Source organism: Heptranchias perlo, unplaced genomic scaffold (genome assembly GCF_035084215.1).
Source record: "Heptranchias perlo isolate sHepPer1 unplaced genomic scaffold, sHepPer1.hap1 HAP1_SCAFFOLD_59, whole genome shotgun sequence".
Lineage (NCBI taxonomy): Eukaryota > Metazoa > Chordata > Chondrichthyes > Hexanchiformes > Hexanchidae > Heptranchias > Heptranchias perlo.
The window spans coordinates 2621467-2642523 of NW_027139612.1; the positions used below are offsets into that span (position 1 = coordinate 2621467).

At 45.7% G+C, this 21057-nt stretch overlaps 1 protein-coding gene across 1 annotated transcript in view; it reads left to right on the forward strand.

Moving 5' to 3' along the window:
- LOC137316335 (NACHT, LRR and PYD domains-containing protein 3-like) overlaps positions 1-21057 on the forward strand; it is a 302370-nt gene that overhangs the window by 48313 nt on the left and 233000 nt on the right. The window lies entirely within an intron of this gene.

Consider the following 21057-nt stretch of genomic DNA (forward strand, 5'->3'; position numbering starts at 1 on the left):
CTCGAGGGATCTGGACCGGTTCTTCACTGGGGCAGAGATCGCATCATATAGAAGGTGAGTGGTTTTACAGTTAACTTATGCATGGTCAATGCGATCCATTGAACTCGATTCGATCGCCTGAGGGAGTCGAGGAGGAATTTCCCAGAAATTCCCTTCTTCATTGACCTTTAATTGTTTTTCTGGCTTCTAACCGCTCCCAGGAGATTCCATGTTTCCGGTGGGTGGGGCGGGTGGTGTGTGTAGGAAGTGTCCAGTCACGATGCTCCGGTCATGTGGGGCAGGATTGATGAACCAACTGGTCTTTTCCTGCCCGTCATGTCCGTCTGGAAACCGAGATCGTCAAGGTGTTTTAAGTGAAGTGATCTTTAAACACAAACCCTCACCTGGGGCAGGGCCTGCGTCCGTCTATAGTGAAATGAGACTCAATGCTCTCTGTGCCTCACCTTGCCCTCCTCTGAAGCTCAAGAACTCGAAATATTCCTGCCGGCCTCTGCTACAATGTTCCTTAGCATTTCCAGTCCCGTCCAACCGTCATTCTCGTGACAGATAACGGGAGCGTTCGAAGAACGGCGACCTGAATCAAAAATAATGGTCCACACAGCCCGAGGAGACTCTCCCCCTCTCTCAGACTTTCTTCTCAACGCTCACTTTCTCATTTCTCTGAGTGGCGAGACCTGGTTTCTTCTGTTCACCCACAGGTGCATCACGTCCGCAAACCTCAGGTATAGTTGTCTCCAATGATTAAAAAAGGAGATGCTTTTCAGTCCAGTAAAACCTCGGGTGGCCTTAGGAAAGTGAGGTACTCAATCCTTTTATTCTTGGTTAGAGGACGTTAGTATCTGGTGATGTAGCTCAGTGATAGACCGCATGCTTCGCGTGTATGAGGTCTCGGGATCTATCCCCAAGCACTTTAGGTTTCAAATTTTGAATTCCGGTCAGTCGGCAGCTGCTATGAGCTGAGCTGCTGAGGGGACCATGAGAGGAAGTCCTGCTCCTGGACAATTGAATGCTTGCCTCAAAAGTTGGAACTCGCTTCCCTCTGAAAACACGATTCGTCTTTTCGTGGGACATTCTGGTGAAAGAAATGTTGGAGGTGTTCGATATTGAACCCAGAAATATATACATAATAAATCAGGCGCTATCCCACCGAGCTACAACCCCGGATCCAATAGATCTATAACCAAGGATAGAAGGACTGAGTGTTTACTGTCTTAAGGCCACCCAATGATTTACTGGGCTTAAAATCATCTCCTCTTGTGGTCCAAGCAGACAACAGCCGCGTAGTCCCCCAGCGGACGGTTAGACGGGACTAGAAATTCCCAGACACATTGCAGTAGAGGCCTGCACGAATATTTCGAGCCCTTGAGCTTCAGAGGAGAATAACGTGAGACGCAGAGACATTGAGTCTGGTTTCACTAAGGACAGACGCAGGACATGCCCCAGGTGTGGGTTTGTGTGAAGATCGCTTCAGTCAAAACACCTTGACGAGATGGGGATGTGGACGAACAAACCGAGATGATGGGCAGTAAAAGACCAGCTGGTCCATCAAGCCTGCCCCTCACTCGTGATGGCTGGAGTATCATTACTGAAATTTACTCCCCCTCCCCACGCCCGGAGCCATGGAATCTCCTGGGAGAGGCAAAGATCCTGAAAGAATCCAGGCCCTTTAAGGGATTGAATACCATTGAACATTCCTCCCCTCCCCCCCCCCCCCCCCCCCCCGCAGGTGATCGAAACCATTCCAGTAGATCACAAGGATGGTACGTACGTTAACTGTAAATCCTCTTATCTTTTCTATGTTGTGACCTCTGCCCCAGCCCAAAAACCGGTCCAGCTCCCTGGAGAAGGCAGACAGAGAGTCAGCGCCCACCACACCAGCCAGCAACGCAATCCAGAGGCTCAGCACTCACTGGGAAAAGAAGAACCGCCTAACATCCAGTCTATTCCTACCTCTGTGTTGTCTAGACTCTTGTCCCAGGTGCTCTCTAATCTATCAAAGTGGAATAATCTCTCACTGGACCCGCAATCCAGCCCTGGGTTCGGAACGATTGATACGGTGCATGCACTCTTCCATTGAATGCTATCTTGTGCCGAGCATTACATTTTTCTCGAGGTAACGAAAGTCTTGCCTGTCCTTGTGTTTTAAGGTGGGGCGAGTCCAAGGAGATCTTTTCACAATTGTATCCAAAATTTGAAACATGAATAGCGATCAGGATAGTAGCAGACTTCAGGAGGACATAGGCAGACTGACGAAATTTCAGACACATGGCAGTTGCAACTTAATGCGGATAAGTGTGAATTGATTCAGTTTTGGAGGAACCACATGTTGACGCAGTAGAATCTAAATGTTACTATTTTGAGGGGGTGGAAGAGCAGAGGGACCTGGGGGCGCATATTCACAAATCTTGAAGGCGTCAGGGCAAGTAGATAAGGCGGTTAAGGAAATGAATAGGACACTTGGCTTTGTAAAGAGGGGCATTGGATACAAACACAAGGAAGTCACGCTGAACCATTACAATTATTGGTTAGCTCTCAGCTGGAGTATTGTCCACAATTCTGGCCACCACACTTTAGGCAGGATGTCAAGGCCTTGGAGATGAAGGGTGATAGGGAGGGAATTCTGGAGCGTGGATATGGCTGAAGGCACGGCTGTCAAAAGTAGGGCAAATGGACGGCGAGTGCACAAGCGGCCAGAGGTTGAGGAGCTGAGTGTTTGGGAGGGGCTGTGGAGCTGGAGGAGATTACAGAGATTGGGGGGCTGGGGTCGCGGCTCTGGTGGATTTAAGTGTAAGAAAGAATAAAAATAAACTGCAGGCTTAGGAGACTGGAAGCCCATGCAGGTCAGTAAGGACTTGGGTGATTGGTGAGGCAGTCATTAATCAAAAAAAGAGGGGAGGGGATGGAATTCGTGGCAAGGATGTGGAGATTGTGGGGTCAATGATCATGTCTTCCCCATTTTTAACTGGATGAAATTGTGGCTCATCTAAAACAGAATATCGCTCTGACAACACAAAGACATTGGACGGGTCAAGAGAGGCGGTGGTTTTGTCAGCGTCCATCTGAAAGCTGGTCCATGTCAGTGGACTGTGTCACCAAAGGGCAGCATGTAGATGAGGAAGAGGAGGGAGCCAAGGATTGAACCTTTAGAAACATCAGAGATAACGGTGATAGGGTGGGATGAGAAGCTTCTCCTGGCTCTGATCAGATAGGTGAGTGGAACCAAGCGAGGGGAGTCCCAGCAAAAGAGTCCAGTGATCGATGAATGAGGAGTTCACGGGTGAGAGTCCGATAGGTGTGGAGTAGAGGGCGGAGATGGGGAGGGGTGGGCCATGAGGGATTTAAATCCCAGGATGAAGATGTTAAATATTAGGCGATCCGAAACTGGGAGTCAGTGAGGGTCAGTGCGGGACTTGGTGCTGGTTGGAAGGTAGCCAGCCAGGAGTGAACTAGAGGAATGGAGTCTGGAGGGGACAGAGGCATTGATGAGGGTTTCAAGGGCAATGGGCTGAGGAAGAAATGGAGATGAGTGAGGGAATCTGGGGGCCTTTGCGATGAAGGTCAAATCGGGTCATGTGCTCAGCTCGAGGTTACACGGGACCAATTTTACTGGAGCCGTTAACCAATGTAGAATAAACGGGTAAACATCTGCAGTAAAATAGCGTAGAGAGGAATGTCAATGGGGCTCGTTCAGTGTCTCACCCCTAATATTACCCACAGTCATTTCTAGGCTGCAATCCTCAACCTGCCCTTTAACTCTCCTCGTGTCAGAGACTCACAATTCATATTTTAACTGGGAAACTGCAGGAACAGAGTGAAACGGATCTGCTTCTGTCCTTGGATTCAATGAACACGCAGTGAAATTGGTAAAATTTATAAATGAATCTCCAGGAGTGAACATGGTCAATACATTTATATGAAAACTTTAAATGGAGCCGCTCATTGTTGTTGGATCAGTCCATTCTGATCACAGCTTTTAAATTTATTCCTGAGAGGGGTCTCATCAAGATAATGTCCTCGATTTTGAGATGTTTGTGATATGTTCTCGTCATCATTTACATTGGAGCCAAAGCTGCTGATCTAATATGTTTGTTAAACGACTGTAACTAATAGGAATGATCAGGGGTATAACCGTGTCAGTGGAGATCGATCCACTGTATAAATCAGGCTCGTTGCAATGTATCAGCTCAGAGTGCCTGCCGAAGCTGCGGTTTTCAGATCACCAGAAGTCACTGCTTCTCACAGAAATGGGGTATTCAGTAATGTATCAGATCGAACGTATTTACTATCCTGTTCTTGCAGCCATTGGAGTTCCAGGTAAGCCGTTATCTCATCTGTGAATATTGTAATTTGGTGTCAACTGTGCTGCTGTACTTGGCTAATTATTTTTCTCCCACCATGTTCTATCAATTGAATGATGGAATATTTTAAACGTCTGCTCTTTCGGTCTTGTAGGTGCTGCATTTTATCTGTAATGGACGCTGTATATCCAACCCTGGTGTTTTTACTCGATTATTCCCTGTACTGAATATTATTGAATAATGGTATGTCCTTAACTTCAAAGCGAATGGACTTTTAGCAATTGCGTTACATCTGTAGTGAACTCTGTTTATCCAACCCTGGCATTGTTACTGGATTATTCTCTGTGCTGAATGTTTTGGAATCAGGTGTCTGGGCTAAGAGCTGATATCAGACCAACATGAGCTGTTAACAGTTTCATGTTGTGGAACTAACCTGTCCTGGAATATTTTTACATCAATGTGTTTTCAGTGATTGATAATGAGACAGTTCACGGTCTCAGTGTTACAAGGAGGCAGCGCAATGTCCTCCCTCCACAGTAACATGGTTCATTTTAACTGGGATTTCAATGTATTTTTTGGTTATCACTGTTATAAATATCATTTGATTATGTGAATATCTGACGCAGCTCCAGATGTCTGGCTACTGAACTGAGTTTGCTGCTCATTCTTTCACATCTCATTCTCTGCTTCACTGTGAATGAATTCACTGTAAAATGCAATGCTTTGAGGTTATGTTGTATCAGTTTGCACTTTATCTGTTGGCATCATGAGGCCTTCGATTTATCTGTAGATTATCAGTCGCAGCGGTGATGTTGGCGTTTTGTTAATTGAACAATGCCGCCATCTATCGCTGTACTTTGTAATTACAGGAGAAGGAATTTCAATTGTTGTGAGGTATCTCTGGAAGAGGCATTCGATTCTGTTTATTCCATGCATTATAGATGAAGTGAACAGTGTAGGTGAACAGGTGGAGACTTGGATGATCTGTAGAAACATTAAACTGTTCACAGAGGTTTAACCATTTCACAAACTGACACTAAGAATAGAATCGTTGGAACACGGGACTGGTGAAGAGAAAGCAGGCGCAGGATGTTAGGATTTACTCGGATGTGAAAAGAGGCAACAAGAAAGAGAGTAGAGACAGCGCGGAGAGATAGAGAGGAGAGATAGAGAACGCGACTGAGAAGGAAAATGAAAGGGGGGATTAGGAACGAGAGAAAGTGAGACAGAGACAGAGAGGGAGAACTAGACAATGAAGGAGACAGAGGTAGAGATAGCGACACACAAACAGAGAATGAGAGAGAAAGACGCCACAGAGAGAGGAAGAAGGAAAGAGCGGCAGCTGAATGAATAATTCATCGGAATGAACCGCTGAAACTTCCAGTACAATTATTAATAGGAAATGTGAATTGACGCTGTTATTAGGATGTTGTCAGATTGTAAGAGTTTTATTGTACTCTCGCCGGGTGTGTTTATCGATATCAGGTCCTCAGTCTGTTTATGTAAATGTTCCTTTTACTTGTTTACTGATTTAATACATAAAAATATTGGAAATGTATTTAAAGATTAAAATCAGTAATTTCTTGATCATCTTGAATTATTGGGATATTGTATTCTCGAAGCTATGTGTCAGCTTAATTCAATAAAGAACGAGGCGAATTCAATCAATGCAATTTAATGTAATTTTAATTGAAAGTGCAAAGTAAATTTATTGACCACATTATGTAACCAACGACCTGTTTTACTGGGACCGATAGATTAGATTTCCTCCAACACTCTGCTGCAGTCTCTCCCTGTGAATCCCAGCCTCTCCCCCCACTGCATTGAATCCTCTGTCTCCTCATCCGTTGCTTCAGTTTATCCGTTTTCCCAAACCCATCTGCCTCTGACTCCCCTTCTACATTTCCTTTTTCTTTGCCTCCCTCCTAATCTCATTCACTGGTTTGGTCTCCAGCTGTCTCTTCCAATCCGATCCGAAGCATCAAAATCACCGCCGCGGATCTCGGCATTTCCGTTTTGTGCTGGCCCCTGTCGGCTCTCTTCATCCAGAGCAACAAACGAGGAGCACCTCCCCCCGTCCCCTCACCTTCCCGGCCATCGCTCAATTTCTCGTCCAAATGGAGCCCATATCCGGATTTAAACTGTTGGATTCCCGATCTTTCAAACACCTTCTCCAAGTGCACTGGCCCCTCATTCGCCCCTTCCTGTGGATCTGGTGTTCACTTTCTGTATGAATTTCCCAATTCATTATTGATCATTGTGCTTAAAAATATTTCTCTGCCCGAACGCGTTGCCTAGGACAGTGAATCAGTTTCCACCGTTTGATGCAGCAACAAAGCTGGAAATTTCACCCCAGATCCTCTCAAACTGTTCCTTTGTCTCCAGGTCTGATCAGTAATTTCTCTGATTCATTTTCTCTCTCTAACAGTTAACTTGGTGGCGATTGTGATCCTGTCCCGAGGAAAGTGCGGTCTCTCCAAATGTATCAGTCGCTACCTGGTGGGAATGGCGGCGGCCGATCTCCTGGTCCTCATCACCGATGTCATAATGTGGCGAATTGCTGATATTTATTTCCCAGTTTCATTCTTGACCATTACCACCGTGTGCCGTCTCATTGTCATCCTGATTTATGCATCCACTGCGGCCTCTGTCTGGTTAACAGTGGTTTTCACCTTCGATCGATTTGTGGCCATTTGTTGTCAGAAGCTGAAAACAAAATATTGCACCGAGAAAAAGGCAGCTGCTGTTATCGGGGTGGTGAGTGCGCTGAGCTGTTTACTAAACATTCCCTGGTACTTTGTATTTGACCCATAATATATAATGGACAATGTAACCCGGGGTTGTGTCTTGAAACTGACCCTTTTCACTTCACCCGCTTGGGCAGCGTTTGACTTGTTTAATGTCGTGTTAACTCCTTGTTTCCCATTCATTCTGATTTTACTGTTGAATGTTCTTACCGCCAGGCACATTCTAGCGGCCAGTAGAGTCCGCCGGGGACTCCGGGGCCGCAGCAATGGAGAGAATCACAAGGATCCAGAGATGGAGAACCGAAGGAAATCCATAATTTTACTGTTCAGTATATCAGGCAGTTTTATATTGTTATGGAGCACAGAAGTCTTTTATGTTATCTCTCTGTATATACCAAACGCCCAGTACGATATGGTTGGTGACATTGAGTCAGCCGGATTCATGCTTCAACTTCTCAGTTCCTGCACCAACACGTGTATTTATGCTGTGACCCAGACTAAATTCAGAGAAGAGCTGAAGAACGGGGTGAAATACCCACTGAATCTAATTGTTACATTATTAAAATCATAGAAACATCTCAAGACTTTTCATCTAAAATTAAATAAAGAGTCAATGCGAGTAGATTTTCATGTTTGTCGGTGGCATAAGACGAGCAGGATCGGATCGTGCGCCGTTATTCACCGCGCCTGATTTTACTATCCATTTACAATAATGAGTTCACTAAAGTAACTGATACCAATCCAATACTTTTAATAAATTTCGAAATACCAGACAGGAATTATATTTTGGCCAACAAACGGTGTGTTGATAAATTCTGGGAAGCGCAGCCAGAGCCAAGTCCACAGCACCATGGATTGCTCAGCTGTGCAGGGAGGGAGGAGAAAGATCAGGAGAGCAATAGTGATCGGGGATTCCATAGTTAGGGGAGCAGACAGGTGTTTCTGCGGCCCCAGACGTGATTGGAGGATGGTATTTTGCCTCCCTGCTGCCATGGTCCTGGATGTCACTGAGCGGCTGCAGAACATTCTGTGTGGGGGCGGGGGTGGGGGGTGGGGGTGGGGAGGTGAACAGCCAGAGGTTATGGTCCATATCGGTACAAACGACATAAGTAGAAAAGGGGATGAGGTCCTGCAGGCAGAGTTTAAGGAATTAGAAAATAGATTCACAAGCAGGAACTCAAGGGTAGTTATCTCTGGATTACTCCCGGTGCCACACACCAGTGAGTATAGAAATAGGAGGATAGAGCAGATGAATGCGTGGCTAGAGAGATGGTATAGGAGGGGAGGCTTTAGATTACTGGGGCATTGGGACCGCTTCAGGGGGAGGTGGGACCCGTACAAGCCGGACGGGTTGCATCTCAACAGGTCTGGGACCAATATCCTTGCGGGGAGCTTTGCTAGTATTTTTGGGGAGGGTTTAAACGAACTTGGCAGGGGGTGGGAACCTGAGAGGAGATTCAGAAGGGAGAGTAAGAAAGCTGGAAATGCAAGGCAGAAATGTAGTAAGTGAAATTGGAAGGCAGCGGAAACGAGGCCAGCAGTAAATAAGGTCAAAATAGAAAAAACATGTAAAAAGGAACAATTAAAGGCACTATATCTGAATGCACGCAGCATTCACAACAAGGTAGATGAATTGACGACAGAAATAGAAGTAAATGGATTGGATCTAATTGCTATTATAGAGACGTGGCTGCAGAATGACCAAGGCTGGGAACTGAATTTTCAAGGATATTCGACATTTAGGAAGGACAGGCAAAAAGGAAAAGGAGGTGGGGTAGTGCTGTTAATAAAGGATGAGGTCAGTACAATAGTGAGAAGGATCTTGACTCAGAAGATCAAGATGTCGTGTCATTTTGGATGGAGCTAAGAAACAGCAAGGGGAAGAAAACGTTGGTGGGAGTTGTTTCTAGGCCACCAAACAGTAGTGGTAATGTATGGCACGGTATAAGCCGGAAATTAGAAGTGTATGTAACAAGGATAATACAGTAATCATGGGGGACTTTAATCAAAATATGGATTGGGCAAATCAAATTAGCACTAATACTTTGGAGGACGAATTCCTGGAATGTATACGAGGTGGTTTTCTAAATCAGTATTTTGAGGAACCAACTCGTGAATAGGCTATTTTAGAACTACTTTTGTGCAATGAGAAAGGGTTAATTAATAACCTTGCTGTAAAGGAGGCCTCAGGGAAGAGTGACCATAATATGATAGAATTCTTCATTAAGTTTGAAAGTGATGTAGTTCAATCCGAAACTCGGGTCTTAAATCTAAACAAAGGAAACTACGAATGTATGAGGCGCAAGTTGGCTGTGGTTGATTGGGGAACTACATTAAAAGGTATGACGGTAGACAGGCAATGGCTAGCATTTAAAGAATTAATACATAATTTGCAACAAATATGGATTCCTTTAAGGCAAAAAAACCCAACAGGAAACGTGGTCCAAACATGGCTAACAAGAAAAATTAAAGATGGCATTAAATCAAAGAAAGAGGCATATGAAGTTGCCAGAGAAAGCAGTAAACCAGAGGATTGGGAGCATTTCAGAATTGAACAAAGCAGGACCGAGAAATTGATAAAGAAAGGGAACATAGAATGTAAGAGTAAACTAACGAAAACATAAAAACGGACTGTAAGAGCTTCTATAGGTATGTAAAAAGGAAAAAAAAACTGGCGAAGGCAATTGTCGGTCCCTTACAGACAGAGACGGGAGAATACATAATGGGGAATAAGGAAATGGCAGAGAAATTAAACAAATACTTTGTGTCTCTCTTCAAGGAAGAAGAAACAAAAAACCTCCCAGAAACACTAGAGAACCAAGGGTCTGGCAAGAATGAGGAACTGAAATAAATTATTGTAAAAAAATAGTACTAGAGAAGTTAATAGATCGAAAGCCAATAAATCCATAGGACCTGATGATCTGGATCCCAGGGTTTTGAAATAGGTGGTTATAGAGATCATGAATGCATTAGTTGTCATCTTCCAAAATTCCATAGATTCTGGAACTGTTCCAGCAGATTGTAGGGTAGCAAATGTAACCCCATTATTTAAGAAAGGAGGGAGAGAGGAAATAGGGAATTACAGACCTGTTAGCCTGACATCAGTAGTAGGGAAAATGCTCTAATCTATTATAAAGGATGTGATAACAGAAAACTTAGGAAATAATCATAGAATTTTGCAGAGTCAACATGGATTTATGAAAGGGAAATCATGTTTGACAAACCTTTTCGATTTCTTTGAGGATGTAACTGGTAGAAGAGATGAGAGGGAACCAGTGGATGTGGTGTATTTGGATTTTCAGAAGACTTTCGATAAGGTCGCACACAGGAGGTTGGTGAACAAAGTTAGAGCACATAGAATTGGGGGTAATATACTGGCATGGATTGAGAATTTTGTTAACAGACAGAAAAAATAGAGTAGGAATAAACAGGTCTTTTTCAGGTTGGCAGACTGTGACTAGTGGGGTTCTGCAGGGATCGGTGCTTGGCCCCCAGCTATTCACAATCTATATCAATGATTTGGATGAGGGGACCAAATTTAATATTTCCAAGTGAGCTGATGACAAAAAACTAGGTGGGAATGTGAGTTGTGAGGAGGATGCAAAGAGGTTTCAAGGGAATATAGACAGGCTAAGTGAATAGGCAAGAATGTGGCAGATGGAATGTAATGTCGAAAAATGTGAAGTTATACACTTTGGTGGAAAAAACAGAAATGCAGAGCATTTTTTAAATGGTGAGAGATTGGGAAATGTTGACGTTCAAAGGGACCCGGGTGTCCTTGCACATAAGTCACTGAAAGCTAACATGCAGATGGAGCAAGCAATTAGGGAGGCACTGGGATGTTGGCCTTTATTACAAGAGGATTTGAGGATAGGAGTAAAGATGTCTAACTGCAATTCTATAGGGCCTTGGTGAGACCGCACCTGGAGAATTGAGTACAATTTTGGTCTCCTTACCTAAGAAAGAATACACATGCCATAGAGGGAATGCAGCGAAGGTTCACCAGACTGATTTCTGGGATGGCAGGACTGTCGTATGAGAAGAGATTGAGTTGACTCGGCCTGTATTATCTGGAGTTTTGAAGAATGAGAGGTGATCTCATTGAAACTTAGGAAATTCTTACAGGGCTCGACAGGGTAGATGCCAAGGAGGATGTTCCTCCTGGCTGTTGAGTCCAAAACAAGGGGTCACAGTCTCAGAATAAGGGCTAGGCTAATTAAGACTAAGATGAGGAGAAATTTAGTCACTCAGTGTGTGGTGAATCTTTTCAATTCTCTATCCCAGATGGCTGTGGAGGCTCAGTCATTGACTACATTCAAAACAGATATCGATAGATTTCTAGATATTAATGGCATCAAGTGATATGGGGATGGTGCAGGAAAATGGCGTTGAGGTAAAGGATCAGCCATGATCTTGTTGAATGGCGGAGTAGACTCGAGGGGCCGGATGGCATACTACTGCTCCTATTTCTTATGTTCTTATGTTCTTATGATAGAACATATGATTCCAACATGACATTATTTGCTGTCATTAGTCTGGAAATAATATGATTTCAATATTAAATGTTTAATCCTGAAATGAATAAAATTAAATCCTCCTTTTCGGTTGATGATTATTTCCCATCAAACACACTGCCCGGTGGGATGGACTGAGGGTGAGCTGTCAGGGTCAGACAGCGTCCTGTTCATTGGGACATTTGTTTTGACCAGAACAGAATAATAATGGACCAATACCCGGACCGTTACTGACTGGTAAAATATTAATGTAATTTCAAACTCCAGTGGGGAGTTCTGGAAATCGTTTCATCTCTGAGCTGCTGTGCAGCAATGTTTGCTCACTGCAGGGAGTTTGATGGAACATGAGGATGGACCTGGTTACTGAGATGTATAAGGAAACCTGATACATTCCAGAGACGATCAGGGATCGGAAGATTTCTCACGGCCATAGCACGCCAAGTGAAAGCTCTCCTGCTGCTCCTCGGCCCAGAAACTATAAGTTAAAAAGAAACTTCTCAGTGTCATGGACCACTCCATGCCCATCGAAAGGGCGGCTCCTCTGCCCATTTGTAACCAACATTAAATGATGTGCCGCGTACGTCATACTACACTGATTTACATATTACACGTGACCTGACCGGAAACAGGTGGGTGTTGCTCCGGCCGCTCTTCTCAGGGCACGACCCACGATGGTCGAGACAGGAGCGCCAGCGTTAACATAAGAACATACGAATTAAGAGTAAGAGTAGGCCGTTTGGCCCCTCGAGTCTGCTCTGCCATTTGATAAGATCATGGCTGATCTGATTGTGACCTCAAACCCACTTCCCCGTCTACCTGCCATAACCTTTGACTCACTTGTTAATCAGGAATGTATCTAACTCTGCCTTAAAAATATTCAATGACCCTGCCTGCACCGCTCTCTGGGGAACGGAGTTCCACAGACTCACGACCCTCTAAGAGGAAAAAATTCTCCTCATCTCCGTCTTAAATGGGAGACCCCTTATTTTTAAACTGTGGGCCCTAGTTCTAGTCTCTCCCACAAGGGGAAACTTCCTCTCAAAATCTACCCCTTCTAGTTCCCTCAGGATCTTATATGTTTCAATAAGATGACCTCTCTTTCTTCTAAACTCCAGTGTATACAGGCCCAACTTGTCCAAACTTTCCTCGTAAGATAACTCCCTCATCCCATGAATCAGTCGAGTGAACCTTCTCTGAACCGCCTCCAAATCAATTATGTCCTTTCTTAAATAAGGAGACCAAAACTGCACACCTTATTCTAGATGTGGTTTCACCAGTGCCCTGTACAACTTTAGCAAAACATCTCGAACGGTCCATTGATCTCACTGGTGTTCGGTGAGAGATATCTCGAACTGTCCATCGGTTTCACTGGTATGCGGTGAGAGATATCTCGAATGGTCCATCGGTCTTATTGGTATTCGGTGAGAGATATCTCGAATGGTCCATCGGTCTCACTGGTATTCGGTAAGCGATATCTCGAATGGCCCATCGGTCTCACTGGTATTCAGTGAGAGATATCTCGAATGGTCCATCGGTCTCACTGGTATTCAGTGAGAGATATGTCGATCGGTCCATCAGTCTCACTGGTAATCGGTGAGAGATATCTCGAATGGTCCATCGGTCTCACTGGTATTCGGTGAGAGATATCTCGAATGGTCCATCGGTCTCACTGGTATTCGGTGAGAGATATCTCGAACGGTCCATCGGTCTCACTGGTAATCGGTGAGAGATATCTCGAACTGTCCATCGGTCTCACTGGTATTCGGTGAGAGATATCTCCATCGGTCTCACTGGTGTTCAGTGAGTGATATCTCGAATGGTCCTTCGGTCTCACTGGTATTCGGTGAGAGATATCTCGAATGGTCCTTCGGTCTCACTGGTATTCGGGGAGAGATATCTCGAATGGTCCTTCGGTCTCACTGGTATTCGGTGAGGGATATCTCGAATGGTCCATCGGTCTCACTGGTATTCGGTGAGAGATACCTCGAACTGTCCATCGGTCTCACTGGTATTCGGGGAGAGATATCTCGAACGGTCCATCGGTCTCACTGGTATTCAGTGAGGGATAACTCGAATGGTCCATCGGTCTCACTGGTATTCGGTGAGAGATATCTCGAATGGTCCATCGGTCTCACTGGTATTCGGTGAGAGATATCTCGAATGGTCCATCGGTCTCACTGGTATTCGGTGAGAGATATCTCGAATGGTCCATCGGTCTCACTGGTATTCGGAGAGAGATATCTCGAACGGGTTCTGGAATCCTCCACCCCGATTCACAGTATAAATTCACCTTTCCTTTCGAAGGACAGCAGTACACTTGGACCGTCCTCCCTCAAGGTTCCCACAACAGTCACGCTTTTTTCCCATCTCACATGAAAGGAGATTTGACAAGGCTGTGAATCCCCGGGTTGTCATCCAAAATGTGGATGAAATCCTAATACGTACCAAGACACGGGAAAAGCACCTGCGAATGGTGAGTGAGGTTTTGCATCGACTGGATTCCTCAGGACTTAGGGTCAATGTTACTAAGCTGCAATTGATGAAACCTCAGGTCAAGTTCCTTAGTTTCATCCTCGAGGCAGGGTCCCAGTCTGGTGGACCAGGTAAATGTCAAGGTCCGATGCTTGATGCCCCCATTATACAAAGGACTGTGCCCTTTTCCCCCTTTCCCGATCTGAGAGTTCCGTCGCCATGCTTGGCAGGGTCCATTATGGTCAGACTAATCCCATTAATTTTGCATGCACTCGTCTCCATGGAGCTGAGCTAAACTACACCGAGTGAGAGAGGCAGGTGCTTCATTGTATTGCGCCCTCTGTAAGTTCCTCCACATAATTGGAGATCACAGTTCAGGGCTCTTACTAACAAAAGACCGAATTAAAGAGGGAAAAGTGTCTTTATTCCTACTAGTTCATGGGATGTGGGCGTTACTGGCAAGGCCAACATTTATTGCACATCTCTAATTGCCCTTGAGAAGGTGGTGGAGAGCCGGCTTCTTGAACCGCTGCACTCCGTGTGGTGAAGGTTCTCCCACAGTGCTGTTAGGAAGGGAGTTCCAGGATTTTGACCCAGCGACGATGAAGGAACGGCGATATATTTCCAAGTCGGAATGGTGTGTGATTTGTCGGTGAACGTGCAGGTGGTGTTGTTTCCATGTGCCTGCTGACCTTTTCTTCTAGATGGTGGAGGACGCGGGTTTTGGAAGTGCTGTCGAAGAAGCCTTGGCGAGTTGCTGCAGTGCATCCTGTGGATGATACACACTGCAGCCACGGTGCGCTGGTGTTGACAGGAGTGAATGTTTAGGGTGGTGGATGGGGTGCCTACAAGCGAGCTGCTTTGTCCTGGATGGTGTCGAGTTTCTTGAGTATTGTTGGAGCTGCACTCATCCAGGCAAGTGGAGAGTATTCCATCACACTCCTGACTTGTGCCTTGTAGATGGTGGAAAGGCTCTTGGGAGTCAGGAGGTGAGTCACTCGCCGCAGAATACCCGGCCTCTGACCTGCTCTTGCAGCCACATTATATTTATAGCTGGTCCAGTTACGTTTCTGGTCAATGGTGACCCCCAGGATGTTGATGGTGGGGGATTCGGCGATGTTAATGCCGTTGATTGTAAAGGTGAGGTGGTTAGACTCTCTCTTGTTGGAGATGGTCATTGTCTGGCACTTGTATGGCACGAATGTTACTTGCCACTTATCAGCCCAAGCCTGGATGTTGTCCAGGTCTTGCTGCATGCGGGCTCGGACTGCTTCATTATTTGAGGGGTTGCGAATGGAACTGAACACTGTGCAATCATCAGCGAACATCCCCATTTCTGATCTTATGATGGAGGGAAGGTCATTGATGAAGCAGCTGAAGATGGTTGGGCCTAGGACACTGCCCTGAGGAACTCCTGCAGCAATGCCCTGTGGCTAAGATGATTGGCCTCCAACAACCACTACCATCTTCTTTTGTGCTAGGTATGACTCTGGCCACTGGAGAGTTCGCCCCCTGATTCCCATTAACTTCAATTTTACTAAGGCTCCTTGGTGCCACACTCGGTCAAATGCTGCCTTGATGTCAAGGGCAGTCACTCTCAACTCACCTCTGGAATTCAGTTCTTTTGTTCATGTTTGAAACAAGGCTGTAATGAGGTCTGGAGCCGAGTGGTCCTGGCGGAACCCAAACTGAACATCAGTGAGCAGGTTATTGGTGAGTAAGTGCCGCTTGATAGCACTGCCGACGAAACCTTCCATCACTTTGCTGATGATTGAGAGTAGACTGATGAGGCGATAATTGGCCGGATTGGATTTTTCCTGCTTTTTTTGGCAGGACATACCTGGGCAATTTTCCACATTGTCGGGTAGATGCCAGTGTTGCAGCTGTTCTGGAACAGCTTGGCTAGAGGTGCAGCTCGTTCTGGAGCACAAGTCTTCAGCACTACAGCCCGGATGTTGTCGGGGCCCATAGCCTTTGCTGTATCCAGTGCACTCAGCCGTTTCTTTATATCACGTGGAGTGAATCGAATTGGCTGAAGAGTGGCTTCTGTGATGGTGGTGATATCGGGAGGAGAAAGTTAACATGTAGGTACAGCAAGCAATTAGGAAGGGAAATGGTATTTTGGTCTTTATCGCAAAGCTGTTGGCGTACAAGAGTATGGAACTCTTGCTGTAGTTGTACAGGGCTTTGTGAAACCGCATTTGGAGGACTGTGTGCAGTTTTGGTCTCCTTACCTAAGGACGGATATACTTGCCTTCGAGGCGATGCAACAAAGGTTTTCTAGATTGATTCCTGAGATGAGACGGTTGTCCTATGAGGAGAGATTGAGTAGAATGTGGGTATCCTCTCTGGACTTTTGAAAATGAAACGTGATCTCATTGAAACATATAAGGTTCTGAGAAGGCTTGAAAGGGTAGATGCTGAGAAGATGTTTCCCATGGCTGGAGAGTCTAGAACTAGGGGCATAGTCTCCATATAAGGATTCGGCCATTTTGGACTGTGATGATGAGGAATTTCTTCACTCACAGGGTTGTGAATCGTTGGAATTCTCTACAGCAGAGAGCTCTGGATGCTGAGACATTGAATATATTAAAGTCTGAGATCGATCGATTTTTGGAATCTCGTGGAATCAAAGGATATGAGGATCGGGCGGGAAAGTACGCTTGAGGTCGAGATCAGCCATGACCTGATTGAATGGCGGAGCTGTCTCGAGGGGCCGGATGGCCTACTCCTGCTCTTTAGTTTGATGGGAGTGATTAGTGACATTGTGAGTACTCCAGGTTTTCGTTCAACGCGTGACGTCATGCACCGGGCCACCCGATGTTAAACAGCTCCGTTAGTGACACCGCTTCCAATGACGTCACTCTCACCCGTTCTCGTTGAATGAAATACGCTCTCACTAAACCAACCTCACAGCTCACATTATGTAAAATAGTCAATGCTGTAGATTTATCAAATTCAGCCTCAGAGAAATGGTTATAGCTCCCCGCATGATCTTGCAGTGCCCGTTCATGGGGCAACATATTTGAAGGGGCCCACAAGTCAATTGCTGGGTTGGCCTGGCTTCAGAGTCAAAGCGAGGTGGGAGGCTGCTCACTATGGAGGCCTCACTCCCCCAGCAGACGGGAGTTTGTTGGGAGTTTTTACAGAACATGCTGATAACATTTGACAAGGTTCCAGAAAATGGATTGTTAAATGAGAGTACATGAATTGGAGGCAACCAATTGGCTTGAATAGGGAGTTGATTAGTAGGTAGGAGACAGAGAATATGAAAAATGGATATGTACTCAAATTGTCAGGATGTGACTAGTGGTGTCCCCCAGTGATCTGTACTGGGGCCACGGCTTTTCACTATATTTATAAATGACATGATGAAGGAATAGCTGTATATCTAAGTTTGCTGATGACACTAAGTTAGATGGCACGGTAAATAGTGTAGATGGGAGCAGAAAGCTGCAAAGGGACATCGATAGATTAAGTGAGTGGGCAAAACTGTGGCAGATCGAGTTCAATGTGAGAAAGTGTGAGGTCATTCCCTTTGGACCTAAGAAAGATAGATCAGAGAATTCTCCAAATGGTGAGAAGCTCGGAACTGTGGATGAGCAGGGAGATTTAGGAGTCCAATCACTAAAAGCGAGTGGACAGTTACAAAAAATAATTTAAAATGCTAACGGAATGATGGCCCTTATCACGAGGGGGCTGGAATGAAAAGGGGTAGAAGTTATGTTACAGCTGTACAGAGCTCTGGTTAAACACCATCTGGAGTATTGTGATCATTTCTGGGCACCGCACCTCAGGAAGGATATACTGGTCTTGGAGGGGGTGCTGCACAGATTCACCAGAATGATGCGAGGACTAAAAGGTTTAAATTATAAGGGCAGGTTGCATAAACCAGTCTTGTATTCCCTTGATCATAGGAGATTAAAGGGCCATCTAATTGAGATGTTTAAGATGATTAAAGGATTTGATTAGGGTAGATGGAGAGTCCAGAACAAGGGGCCATGGCCTTAAAATTGGAGCGAAGGCGGTCAGGGGTGATGTCAGGAAACACTTCTTCACACAAAGGGTAGTGGGAATCTGGGACTCACTCCGCCCTAAAAAGATGTTGAGGCTGGGGGTTTAATTGACAATTTCAACACTGAGACTGATAGATTTTTGTGAGGCAAGGGTATTAAAGGGTCTGGAACCAAGGCAGGTCGATAGAGTTAAGATACAGATCAAACATGATCAACACCAACAAAAGCTTGCATTTATATAGCGCCTTTAACGTAGTAAAACGTCCCAAGGTGTTTCATAGGAGCGATTATCAAACAATATTTGACACCGAGCCACATAAGGAGATATTAGGACAGGTGACCAAAAGCTTGTTCAAAGAGGTAGATTCTAAGGAGTGTTTCAAAGGAGGAGAGAGAGGGAGAGAGGCGGAGAAGTTTAGGGAGGAAATTCCAGACCTTGGGGCCTAGGCAGCTGAATGCACGTCTGCCAATGGTGGAGTGATTAAAACTGGGGAGGCGCAAGAGGCCAGAATTGGAGGAGCACAGAGATCTTGGGAGGTTGTATGGCTCGAGGAGGTTACAGAGATAGGGAGGGGCGAGGCCATGGAGGGATTTGAAAATAAGGATGAGAATTTTAAAATCGAGGCGTTCCCCGACCGGGAGCCAATGTAGGTCGGCGAGCACATGGATGCTGGTTGAACGGGACTTGTTGCGAGTTAGGATATGGGAGCAGGGTTTTGGAAGAGGTCAAGAATATGGAGGGTGGAAGATGGGAGACCGGCAAGGAGAGCATTGGAATAGTCAAATCTAGAGGTAACAAGGGCATGAATGAATGTTTAAGGAGCTGATGAGCTGAGGCAGGAGCGGAGCCGGGCGATGTTACGGAGGTGGACGCAAGCGGTCTTGGTGATGGAGCAGGAATGTGGTCAGAAACTCATCTCAGGTCGCCAAAGTTGTGAACACTCTGGTTCATCCTCAGACAGTGGCCAGGGAGAAGGATGAAGTCGGTGGCTAGGGAATGGAATTTGCAGCAGGGACCAAAGATAATGGCTTCATTCTTCCCAATATTTATTTGGAGGAAATTGTTTGCTCATCCAGTACTGGATGTCGGACAAGAAATGTAACCCATGAGAGACAGTGGAGGGGTCGAGGGAGGTGGTTGTGAGGTAGAGCTGGGTGTCGTCAGTGTATGTGTGGAATCTGACATTGTGTTTTCGGATGATGTCGCCGAGGGGCAGCACGTAGATGAGAAATAGGAGGGGGCCAAGGATAGATCCTAGGGGGACTTCAGAGGTAACACTGAGGGAGCGAGAAGAGAAGCCATTGCAGGTGATTCTCTGGCTATGACTGGATAGATAAGAATGGAACCAGGTGAACGCAGTGCCACCCAGCTGGACGACGGAGGAGAGGTGTTGGAGGAGGATGGTGCGGTCAACCGTGTCAAAGGCTGGAGACAGGTCGAGAAGGATGAGGAGGGATAGTTTCCCACAGTCTCAGTCACATAGGATGTCATTTGTGACTTTGAAAAGGGCCGTTTCATACTGTGGAAGGGGCGGAAAACTGATTGGAGGTATTCAAACATGGAGTTGCGGGAAAGATAGGCATGGATTTGGGAGGCTACAACACGTTCAAGGAATTTGGAGGGGAAAAGGAGGTTGGAGATGGGGCGGTAGTTTGTAAGGACAGAGGCGTCAAGGTTGTTTTTTTGGAGGAGGTTTTGATGATGGCAGATTTGAAGGGGAGAGGGACAGTACCTGAGGAGAGGCAACCGTTAATAATATCAGCTAATATGGGGGACAGGGGGGGGAAGTTGGGTGGGCAGCAGTTTAGTGGGAATAGGTTCGAGGGAGCAGGAAGTGGGTCTCATAGTCAAGATGAGCTCAGAGAGGATATGAGGTGAGACATGCGAGAAACAAGAGAAAGATGTGAGTTCAGGGCTAGGGCAGGGGGGGAGCAGTAGGGGAAGTTTGGCTTGGTGGGCTAGGGGAAGGTGAGGCAGCTGAACGGATGGTCTCAATCTTAGTGACAAAGTATTCCATGAGCTCCTTGCACTTTCGGTTAGAGGTGGGGGTGGAGGGGGCAGGGGAGAGGGCTTTAGGAAGATGGTTTTAGTGGGGAAGAGAAGCCGGGGGTTATCTTTGCATTCCAGAATGATCCTGGAATAGTGAGCAGTTTTGGCAGAGGAGAGCAGGACCCGATAGTGCCCGAAAGAAGGCCCAAAAGAAGGTGGTATTAGGAAAGATGACAATAGCTTGAAGCAAGAGATGGGTTTCATGGAAGGTCTGAAAGAAGGAAAGAACTTGCTTTTTTATGGCGCCTTTCAAGGCCTCAGGACATCCCAAAACAGTCAATGAAGAACATTGTTTAGTGCAGTCACTATAGTAATGCAGGAAACGTGTCAGCCAATTTGCACACAGCAAGATCCCACACATTTCATTGAGATAAATGACCAGATAATCGGTCTCAGTATTGTTGGTTGAGGGATAATTATTGGCCACGACACCGGGGAGAGCTCCCCTACACTTTTTTTAATATTGTCGGGGAATCTTTCACATCTACCTGAGAGAGCCGATGAGCTCTCGCTTTAATGTGTTCGACAAAAGTTGGCACCTCCGACATTGTTGCGCTCCCTCATTACTGCCGCTCCGAAAGAGCAGCACTCCCTCAGTATTGCCACTCCTACAGCACTGTGCTACCTCAATACTGACCCTCCGACAGTACTGCACTCCCACAGAACTGACCAAAGTACCAAGTTTGCTGATGATACAAAGCTAGGTGTGAAAGTAAGCTGTGAGGAGAACACAAAGAGTCTGCAAAGGGATATCGACAGATTAAGTCAGTGGGCATGAAGGTGGCAGTTGGAGTATAATGTGGGGAAATGTGAGGTTATTCACTTTGGTAGAAATATTACAAAAACGGAATATGTTTTAAATGGTGAGAAACTATTAAATATTAGTGCTCAAAAGCATTTGGGTGTCCTTGTGGATGAAATACAGAAAGTTAACATGCAGGTACAGCAAGCAATTAGGAA